This window comes from Pan troglodytes, chromosome 10, assembly GCF_028858775.2.
Source record: "Pan troglodytes isolate AG18354 chromosome 10, NHGRI_mPanTro3-v2.0_pri, whole genome shotgun sequence".
NCBI lineage: Eukaryota > Metazoa > Chordata > Mammalia > Primates > Hominidae > Pan > Pan troglodytes.
The window spans coordinates 34,338,830-34,348,739 of record NC_072408.2 but is presented as its reverse complement, the minus strand read 5'-3'; positions in this window follow the sequence as shown (position 1 = coordinate 34,348,739).

The window sequence follows — 9,910 nt, the reverse complement described above, 5'->3', positions numbered from 1 at the left end:
AAACTTTCCATTAACATTGGTGACAGAGAGAAAGCCAAGGACTTTAAATAATAGAACTCAAAACCAAACGGGCTCTTGTATTACACTTCAGAACAGGTCTTCTTTACCAGTGGTGCCACTGCAAACAGGTGACTACCAAAACAGCAAGATACACAAAAGAAACATCTCCTGGTGAAATAACGGACGGGAATATTATATAAATATTATGTAAATAATGCATAAATATTCCTGTCAGTTTTTATATATAGATGACAATGACAATAGTATATCAAAATATTATACAATTAGATGACAATAATATATTAAAAATCTCACAAGTAGTAGAGAGCAAACCCTCAGTAACAAGAAAAATTGAATTAAATTTCAACGCTTTTGGTTTAACTGATTTGAACCTGGATATATACCTGTTTTCTCTGGTAATTTTAATTTTGGTGAAGAAATAAAAGTTTCCATTATCTGAATATCCCCTTATTTTACCTTTTATCCTAGTAGAACAAAAGTACTTTTAAAATAAATGTATTGTTTGTGAAACTGCCCAATAATAATAATGAGGATGATAACAACTTATCTATCAGAACCTGCCTGACTTTAATTATTTTGCTAAATTCTCGCAACTGCTGAATTTGATGCCATTGGCCTTATTTTAAAGATGAAGAAATTGGTACTTAGAGACCATTAATAACTTGTACCAAGCAGTGGATCTAAACTGGAACCCAGGTCTTTCTTATTGCAGATTGCAAGCTCTGAACTGCTAAGCTAGACACTTGTCTTTTTAAAGTAAGAATTCTTCCACTGAGGGAGGTCATAGCTACAGGAAATTCAGAAGCATCCTCTCTTCTGCAGAAGAATTATGATTTCTGAATTATGAAACTCACTAACTAGACTCTCATTGGAAAAAAATCATTAGAGATGACAACCCTTCTGTCCAGGAGGCAAGTAAATGTATTGTTTCAATAGAGAATATGTTGCGTTTGTGTCTAAGACAGTGATAATTACGTCACTCCCTAATGCATGGAAAAGAAGCCTTTGCTGTTTCTAGTAAGCTGTTTACAGCAAGAACTTTTTAGAATATAAATATAGTGTCTATTATATAGCATTTTCTACCAATAGCATCATTGTTCCCCTCCATATGTTCTTCTGCTAGGTGCCTAATGAGTTCCTACGTATGAAAAATGACAAGAGAATCTGAGGAATAATTCAAGCAACTGTGGCATATGGAAACTGTTTTCTAGTCCCTTTGCCATGATTTCTAGGCAAAACAGCAGGAATACCTGGCAGCAGAGGCTAGAAAAATCATCATCCCTGACTATAACTTCAACTGAGTTATCTGGCATAAATGTCAGGCTTTGAGTTGACAGTGATAATGATAAACAAGGCAAAATTTCTGTCAGAATTTGATACATACATTCTATTGTTCATTCCATAGTGAATATTTCTCTGCCCCTAAGCTTAATTCCACAAGTCTATGAAAGGAGTCATTAGGACTTTTGCATCCAGTGCATTTAGCTTTCCTTCATTTATAAAGCCCTCTTGTGTTTCTGAGTGTTGTGTGCTCCTCTGAATTCTTGTGAGGTTTTGCCAGATAAGCTTTTTTCAATAAGACAGTTACCGATCTATAGTTCTGCTTCTTCTCCATTCAAGGAAGGACACTCTAACACTTTTGAGACAAGGTAGTAGAGAGATGTAATATAGTGAGATGTGATTCTTCATCCCCTTTATCCTTCCTGATCCTTAGACGTAATGATTGTGCAACTGTAATTTATTCTGCATTCCACCTACAGACATGTATCTACTCATCAATTTACCCATTCACAAATATATTGAGGACACTCCTAGACAGAACAAGTCAATAATTCCTTCCACCATACATCGTTCAGTGCTGCCTACTAGTATATACATTTACTTATTTAACTACATGCCGGTACCCAGTTTGGACTTAGGCATTTATGACAGTAACAGAATTGATACAGTCTTCATTTGGTATTGCCACTATTTTTGTTTATTTTTTTAAATTTTAAGTTCTGGGGTGCATGTGCAGGATGTGCAGGTTTGTTGCATGGGTAAATGTGTACCATGGTGGTTTGCTGTACCTATAAACCTATCACCTAGGTATTAAACCCAGAATGCGTTAGCTATTTTTCCTGATTCTCTCCCACACCCATACCCTCCTGCAATAGGCCCCAGTGTGTATTGTTCCCTCCATGTGTCCATGTATTCTCATTATTCAGCTCCCTCTTACAAGTGAGAACATGAGGTGTTTGTTTTTCTGTTCCTGCGTTAGTTTGCTGAGGATAATGTCTTCCAGCTTCATCCATGTCCCTGCAAAGGATATGATCTTGTTCCCTTTTATGGTTGTGTAGTAGTCCATGGTGTATATGTACATTTTTAAATCCAGTCTACCATTGATGACTGAATTTGGGTTGATTCCATGTCTTTGCTACTGTGAATATTGCTACAATGAACATGCACTTATCTTTATAATAGAATGATTTATATTCCTTCGGGTATGTACCTGGTAATGGGACTGCTGGGTCAAATGATATATTCAGTTCCAAATCTTTGAGGAACAACCACATTGTCTTCCACAATGAATGAACTCCCATTAACAATTGCTATGAAAAGAATAAAATACCTAGGAATACAGCTAACACAGGAAGTGGAGGACCTCTTCGAGGTGAACTACAAACCACTGCTCAAGGAAATAAGAGAGGACACAAACAAAACAGTCCATGCTCATGGAGAGGAAGAATCAATACCATGAAAATGACCATACTGCCCAAAGTAATTTATAGATTCAATGCTATTTCCAGTGAAGTACCATTGACATTCTTCACAGAATTAGAAGAAACTCTTTTTAAATTCATATGAAACCAAAAGAAAAAAGCCTGTATAGCCAAGACAATCTTAAGCAAAAATAACAAAGCTGGAGGCATCATGCTACCTGACTTTAACTACTAGGCTACAGTAACCAAAACAGCATGGTATTTTTACAAACACAGACACATAGACCAATGGAACAGAATAGAGATCTCGGAAATGATACAGCACACCTACAATCATCTGATCTTCAACAAACCTGACCAAAAAAACGGGGGAAAGGATTCCCTATTTAATAAGTGGTGCTGGGAGAACTGGCTTGTCATATGCAGAAAAGTGAAATTGGACCCTTTCCTTACACCTTTCCTTACACCATGCACAAAAATTAACTCAAGATGAATTAAAGACTTTAATGTAAAATCCAAAACTATAAAAACCCTAGAAAAAAATCTAGGCAACATCATTCAGGTATATAGGACATAGGCACAGGCAAAGATTTTATGATGAAATCCCAAAAGCAATTGCAACAGAAATGAAAATTGACAAATGGGATCTAATTAAACTAAAGAGCTTCTACACAGCAAAAGAAGCTATCATCAGAAAGAACAGACAACCTACAGAATGGGAGAAAACTTTTGCAATCCATCCATCTGACAAAGGTCTAATATTCAGAATCTACAAGGAGCTTGAGCAAATTTATAAGAAAATAAACATTAAAAAGTGGGCAAAGGACATGAACAGACACTTCTCAAAAGAAGACATTCATGCAGCCAACAAACATATGAAAAAAAGCTCAACATTACTGATCATTAGAGAAATGCAAATCAAAATTACAATGAGATACCATTTCATCCCATGTGGAATGGCGATTATTAAGAAGTCAAGAAATAACAAATGCTAGCAAGCTTGCAGAGAAATAGGAACATGTTTACACTGTTGGGAATGTAAATTAGGCAACTACTTTTCATTTTAGCCATATTAATTGTTTTGTAGTAATATCTCATTGTTTTTTGTTTTGCATTTCCCTAGTGGCTAATGATTTTGAACAGGCTTTCATGCACTTATTTGCCATATTTATATTCTACTCAGTGAAATATTTATTCATGTGTCTTCTGTCCATTTTCTACTTGAATTGCTTGGTTTTTAACTGTTGGTTTTTGAGAATTCTTTATGTATGCTAGACATTAGTTCTTTATTGGACATGTGGTTTAAAAATATTTTCTCCAAGTCTGTATCCTGTCTTTTCAACCTTTTCATATAGTCTTTCACAAAGCAAAGGTTTTTAACTTTGATGAGGTCCAAGTTAGCATTTTTTCCTTTTATGAATCATGTTTTAGTCTCAAGTCGAAAAAGTATGTTCCTGCAATTATATCCCAAATATTTTCTTCCATAGTTTTCTAAAAACTTTACAGTTTTACATCTTACATTTAAGTCCATAATCTGTTTTGAGTTAGTTTTTGTATAAGTGGAAAGTTTAGATTAAGATTTTCTGTTTGTCTGTTTTGCCTATGAATATCCAAATGCCCCAAGACCATTTGTTGAAAGGTTGATTTATATTTAGAAAAATCCATTCTGACTATTGTCTGGAGAATGGAGGGTAGGAATAGGAATAGGCTGATTAGTTAAGAAACTTTTTCATTTGTATAGGTAGGAGATTATGGTGAATAGGACTGAGGTGACAGGAAAGGAAACGGGGAAAACTAAATGCAGAGTATTTGGAGCTATAGAGTTAATAATACTTGCTGATGAATTTGATGTGCAGGTAAGAAAAGAAGAACAGAATCAAAGATGATTCTAAGTTTTTAACATGAAAACCTGAGCATATGTTGATTATATTTACAAAATTAGTGGAAACTGAAAGAAGGCTTGGAGGTTGAGACAGAATCAAAAGTTCTATTTTGTCCATATTGTGTTAGACATCTGAGTGGAGATGTCAAGTAGGTTGTTGGAGTAATGTGATTGGCATTCAAGGGCAAGATCAGGGCTGAAGATACACATTTGCGGAGTCATCAGCATGGATGACATTACTTAGAGAGAAAGTCTAAAAAGGGAAGAGAAAATCTGTAATTATTATTTTGGATCAAGCAATATTTACATATATATAGATTTCCTAAAAGTGAACAAGTTAAATACAAATCTAATTTTAATTATTTATACTTGATATGAATCTGTGATTAGAACATGTTAACATATTTTACTGCATACACTTACTATATAAATATTATTAAGGATCTAACTGAAATGATAACAGAACTCAGGTTAGAATCTTTTGTGTGCCGTATGCCTCACTTCACCTATAATAAAAGAATCCAGGGAAATAAAAGGCCTCAGCTTGTCATCAATAATAGTTTGTCTTTCAAGGATAGCCTCCATGAAATAAGCAAAATATATTGAAATAAATTACCACTGGCCAAACATTATAAGTTTCTTTTTCCTCAATAACTGGTATTCTAAGTGAAAGCAACCCTCAAAATTCTAGTAAACTCTCACATTTTCTCCATTCCGAAGAAATCCTGAGTGGATTAGTTCTGGATATAGCAAAAGATTCAATTCTGTTTTGGAGTGGATCAAAGCTTATTTCTGGGAATCCTTAGTCAAAGATATCAGTGGATTCCTATAGGCTAAAAGAAAGTTGGTTCAAGAATGACTAAGCAATTGAAACTGAAGAAGAGTTTACCTAAAAATATTGATGTGACTACACAGAGAGCTCTATAATGAGCGCCAACTACTGTAAAAAATGTACAAAAGACCATAGCATTTTAAATGTAGATTTGTATAGTCTTGTATAAATATTAACTGAAAGTCATAAACTGAGACATGGAAAGTTCTAGTAAAACTAATCTCTTTACTTTCTTTTAAAAGCAAACCAAAATCCCCATGTTTGGGCTAGGTGCTGTAATATTATGCTGTTAGGTGGTTGAAGGCAAACTGCAAAACATAACAGAAAGTACTGTACAAGTACTTTGGAGTTTGAGAAGCCTTAGATTTGACATTCAGCTTTTTTTTGTATACACTTTGTGCCCTGAGATAGTTACTTATATACCCGAATCAATTTTCCCTGTAAATTCACAATGATTATGCATATTCCCACATGAATTTAGAAAGTATAAAATGAAATTAAATAAATTAAGTTTCTGGTATTATAGTAGGTGCATCTTACTGTACAATACCCTTTTAAAATTTCTGTTTCACTTCTATCTGCTCTCTCAAAAAGTATTACTCCTTTACAAAAGAAGTGTAAGTCACAGAAAAAATTAGGTATCAGATGCATATGTATGAGAAAGAAGATTATTTAATGAATTTATATCTCCATTTCCCATAAATTATCTCTGAGAATTAATGAAAGAACTCATAGATGACAGCACCAAATGATAATTAGCACTTGAATGATAATCATTGAGGAATCGTGGTTAATGTAGATCATGGATAATAAAGATAGTTCCCATTTCAAAGATTGAAAGAATAATTGGTACAAAGAGTTGGTGTATCTATGTCTAGGTTACACAATAATTCTGAGAAACATAGAATTTCTTTGACCACAGTGTTAACACAGTTACAGTGAAGCATGACTAAGCCACATACTTTAAACAAAAGACATGTAAACCTCCATATGATAGTCTGTTCAAATCATATGAAGATTTTATCTACTAACAATAGTAGGCGGGAACATTTATTTAGGAATAATGAGTTCGATGTGAAAGAACCTGGGCTTGTGAAAACATCATGTGTGTTATCATCGCTGTGCAAATATGCGAAGATGACTTCCAGTCAGCATTAGGGAGCACATGATAATCCACTTGTAGTGTTGGATATTGCTCATTTCTTCTTTTATTTTTTTTCTAGTCCATAGGAGACACGATCTGGATAAATAAACAGCATTGATCTACATATAAAGTTCCTCCTGAGAATCTGGCCTTTAACCTTGGCCTTATTTGTACAGCATTCAAATCAAATGACCTAGGAAATTACAGGCATCATTGCATATTGCTCACAGGATTTACAGCAATTTCCTATACAGAGCTGTAGGAAACTCCATGACTGATATCAAGTTACTGCTCATGAGCAAGACTCTAGCCAAATGTTAGGGATTTGAATCTTCCTTCACCACTTACTAGCTGTAGGACCTGTGCAAATTGCTTAACTGCTGATTGCTTCAATTTCCCCATCAGTGAAATGCAGATAGTAAGAGTACCTACTTCATGAAGTTCTATGAGGATTAAATGAGTTAAAATTTGTGGACAACTTAAAATCATACATGACATCTCCAAATAAATGCTTGTGAAGTAAATATTTAATTAAAATAAGACTGCTAAGTGACTTACAACTGGTCTTTTGAAGAAAGCCAATTTCATTTATAATTGGGAATGAAAGATCAAATATAATCTGATTCAATGCTTAGAATAGCATAAAAGTGTCATAAACCTATAATATTTACTCATACCTATGAATGTTTAAAAGAAAATGTGTCCATAATTATTATAATATTAAAAACTTGTAAGAGCCACAGTATAGTGTAACCTTGTTTTAATTAACAATGTAATGTCAAAGCTTAATAGCTCTCACTGATAGAAAATATGACGCAGATTTCACAAAGAGCATCAAGAGCTGTGTGTCTTCTCTGGCACATTGTAATAATGGTAATAATGTTAGAACACATTTGTCTAGCATTTTAACTTTGCAGAAAACCAACCAATCTTTCACTTAATCTTTATAATAGTCCTTGGTGGCAGATAGTGATGAAGCAGGAGACAGCCAAATGCTTAGGCAAACAGGGAAGGGTCCCCAGAGAACTTCCAACACACCCAGGTCATTATGCACAGGGGACTTGCCTAAACATGCCTGTGGTACAAAATTCCATCCCTTAACATATGTGCAGTAAGGGAAATAAATCAATGTGAAGTGGCTCAGACTAAGGACCCACATACACACTGGAAGAATGGGGCGGGAATTCACTCCTTATTCAGGGGAGGAGCCTGGCCTCTTCAACTTGCCTGGTATTCAATTTGTGAGGTGGAAACCTGCATGCAGGACCCCTCTCTTTTTTGTTAGCTTTCCTTTCACTTAATAAATCCTGCCTTCCTCACCTTTCAATGTGTCCATGTACCTAGTTTTTCTTGGTTGTGAGACAATGGCCACAGGCATGCTTGCATGACAGATGGGTGGATGGCAGCTCCCCACCCCACCCTCCCTCCCAGCTGGGGAGCATGGCCATGTCTACCACGTGTGTGTGGCACCCAATGGCCACACAGGGCAGGACTGAGCCACAGCCACTGTCCGGGACCCAGGATGGCCTTGGGCTGGGCTCCATGCAGCCAGCTGGCCCATGTTCCCCAACCATGCATTCATGGAGTCTTCCCATCCCCTATCCCCTGGCTGAGGGGTCCAATTCGGTTGGATAGCAATTAAAAGTTTCTCTACCTGTTGGAGAAACTCATTTGCGTAGGAATAAGAGGATATTCCCCCAGGCATCTTCTCCACCAGCACTTAAGCTGTTTTTATTTCTCCACCCTGTCAGGAGTTAACTTTTATGCTAGAGAATTTCTCTTGAAAGATGTCTTATTAGACCAGGACCCCAATTCACAGGACACCATTTTTCTCTTCCTTGTTTGAGAAGGACCCAATCCCACAGCTTCACCTCAGCATTTGGCTTATTGATAAGGAGGCAACAGCCAGTCTGGTGAGGGACATCTGGGACTTGAGTCCATGCACACCCCGGGGAAGTTCGTTTATCACAAACTCAATTCCAAGCTTTGGGTCAAAGCCCTAGGAAAGAAAACTGGATCTGAGGGATCCAGAGGCAGAAGACAATGAAGGTTAAAAGGCGCAGTGCAGGTGAGCATGACTAATTCTTGCCAATTAAGCCAAGCCTCCTGTTTCATGGATAGACGTCATGTTAGTAACCATGGCTTAAATGAAGTGCAGGGAACTCAAAGGCTACTGACAGCAGGGACAAAGTCAGCGCATGAGTCAAAATGGATAATCCCACCCACTAGGCTCCCTGTTAGCATGGGTGAAAGCTGCATTGGCACCCATGGGTGGCACCCTGTCAAGGTCACTGGGACTTGGGGATATAAGGACAGAAGAAGAAAAGAGGGTTTTTTTCCTTCTTTCCCTCATGAACCCTGGTATTTTCTAGGAAGAGAAAGGAACTAGGGACACCTTGCTCCCCTCTTTCTAGATGAGTGGCCATTCATCTTTGGTCTTTACCCCTTTTGAATGCACCCTGAACACCTGGGGCTCCTTTGAAAAGAAACACCTTCTTTTTTCCTTTTTCCTCCTCTGTCCTCTCTTTACAGATGGTAATTGTGTCCCCGTACTACAGGACACTCCCCTTGGATGCATCCTTCACACTGAGAAAAGTTAACTTCCCAAACCTTAAACTGGTTGGCTTAAAATTGAGCTCTGGGAAATGAAACCCAGAAGACTGACATGCTGGCAAAAGGATGAAAGTTTCCTTTTTTTTTTTTTTTTTTAACCAGTTAGAATTTTGACCACTCTTCTTGTGCAAACTGGTAAAAGGAATGATAAGGATCATTGTTTATATTCTCTGTTAAGTTTTGATTAATGAAAAAGGATTTATGAGGTTGGCCTTAACTGTAGCCAATCTGGTGTGCATCACATATCTTAATTGAGGCTTGTTGGTGTCACTTGAGGTTACTTTTGATAAAGTTCAAAAGCCAAAAATATTGGCAACTTGGCATGGCTAAAGTCAGATAATAAGGGATTTAAAAGGATTTTCTTAAAGAATGGTCAATTTAATTAAAAGTGGATATCCAGATTATGGGTATAACTTAAAGACCTTTATGTTTTATGTTTCTCTTCTTGGGTTTTGTTTTGCTGGAAAAAGTTTTTTTTTTTTTCCTCAGTCGACTGAATTACTTTTCTCCACCTTGTCTTGCCACTCCTAGTGCACCCATGAGAGGCCCTAAGGTAATTTCTGATGGCCTGAGACTCTTGGGAAAACCAGAAAAGGTACCACATATTCCATTTTGGGAGAAATGTCTGTTTTCTTTATTGAACTCCGGGAGTTAGAGGTGAATAGGTCCCTCTCAAAATCTGCTTTTATCTTCCAGCTATACCTGTTTATTAGGCC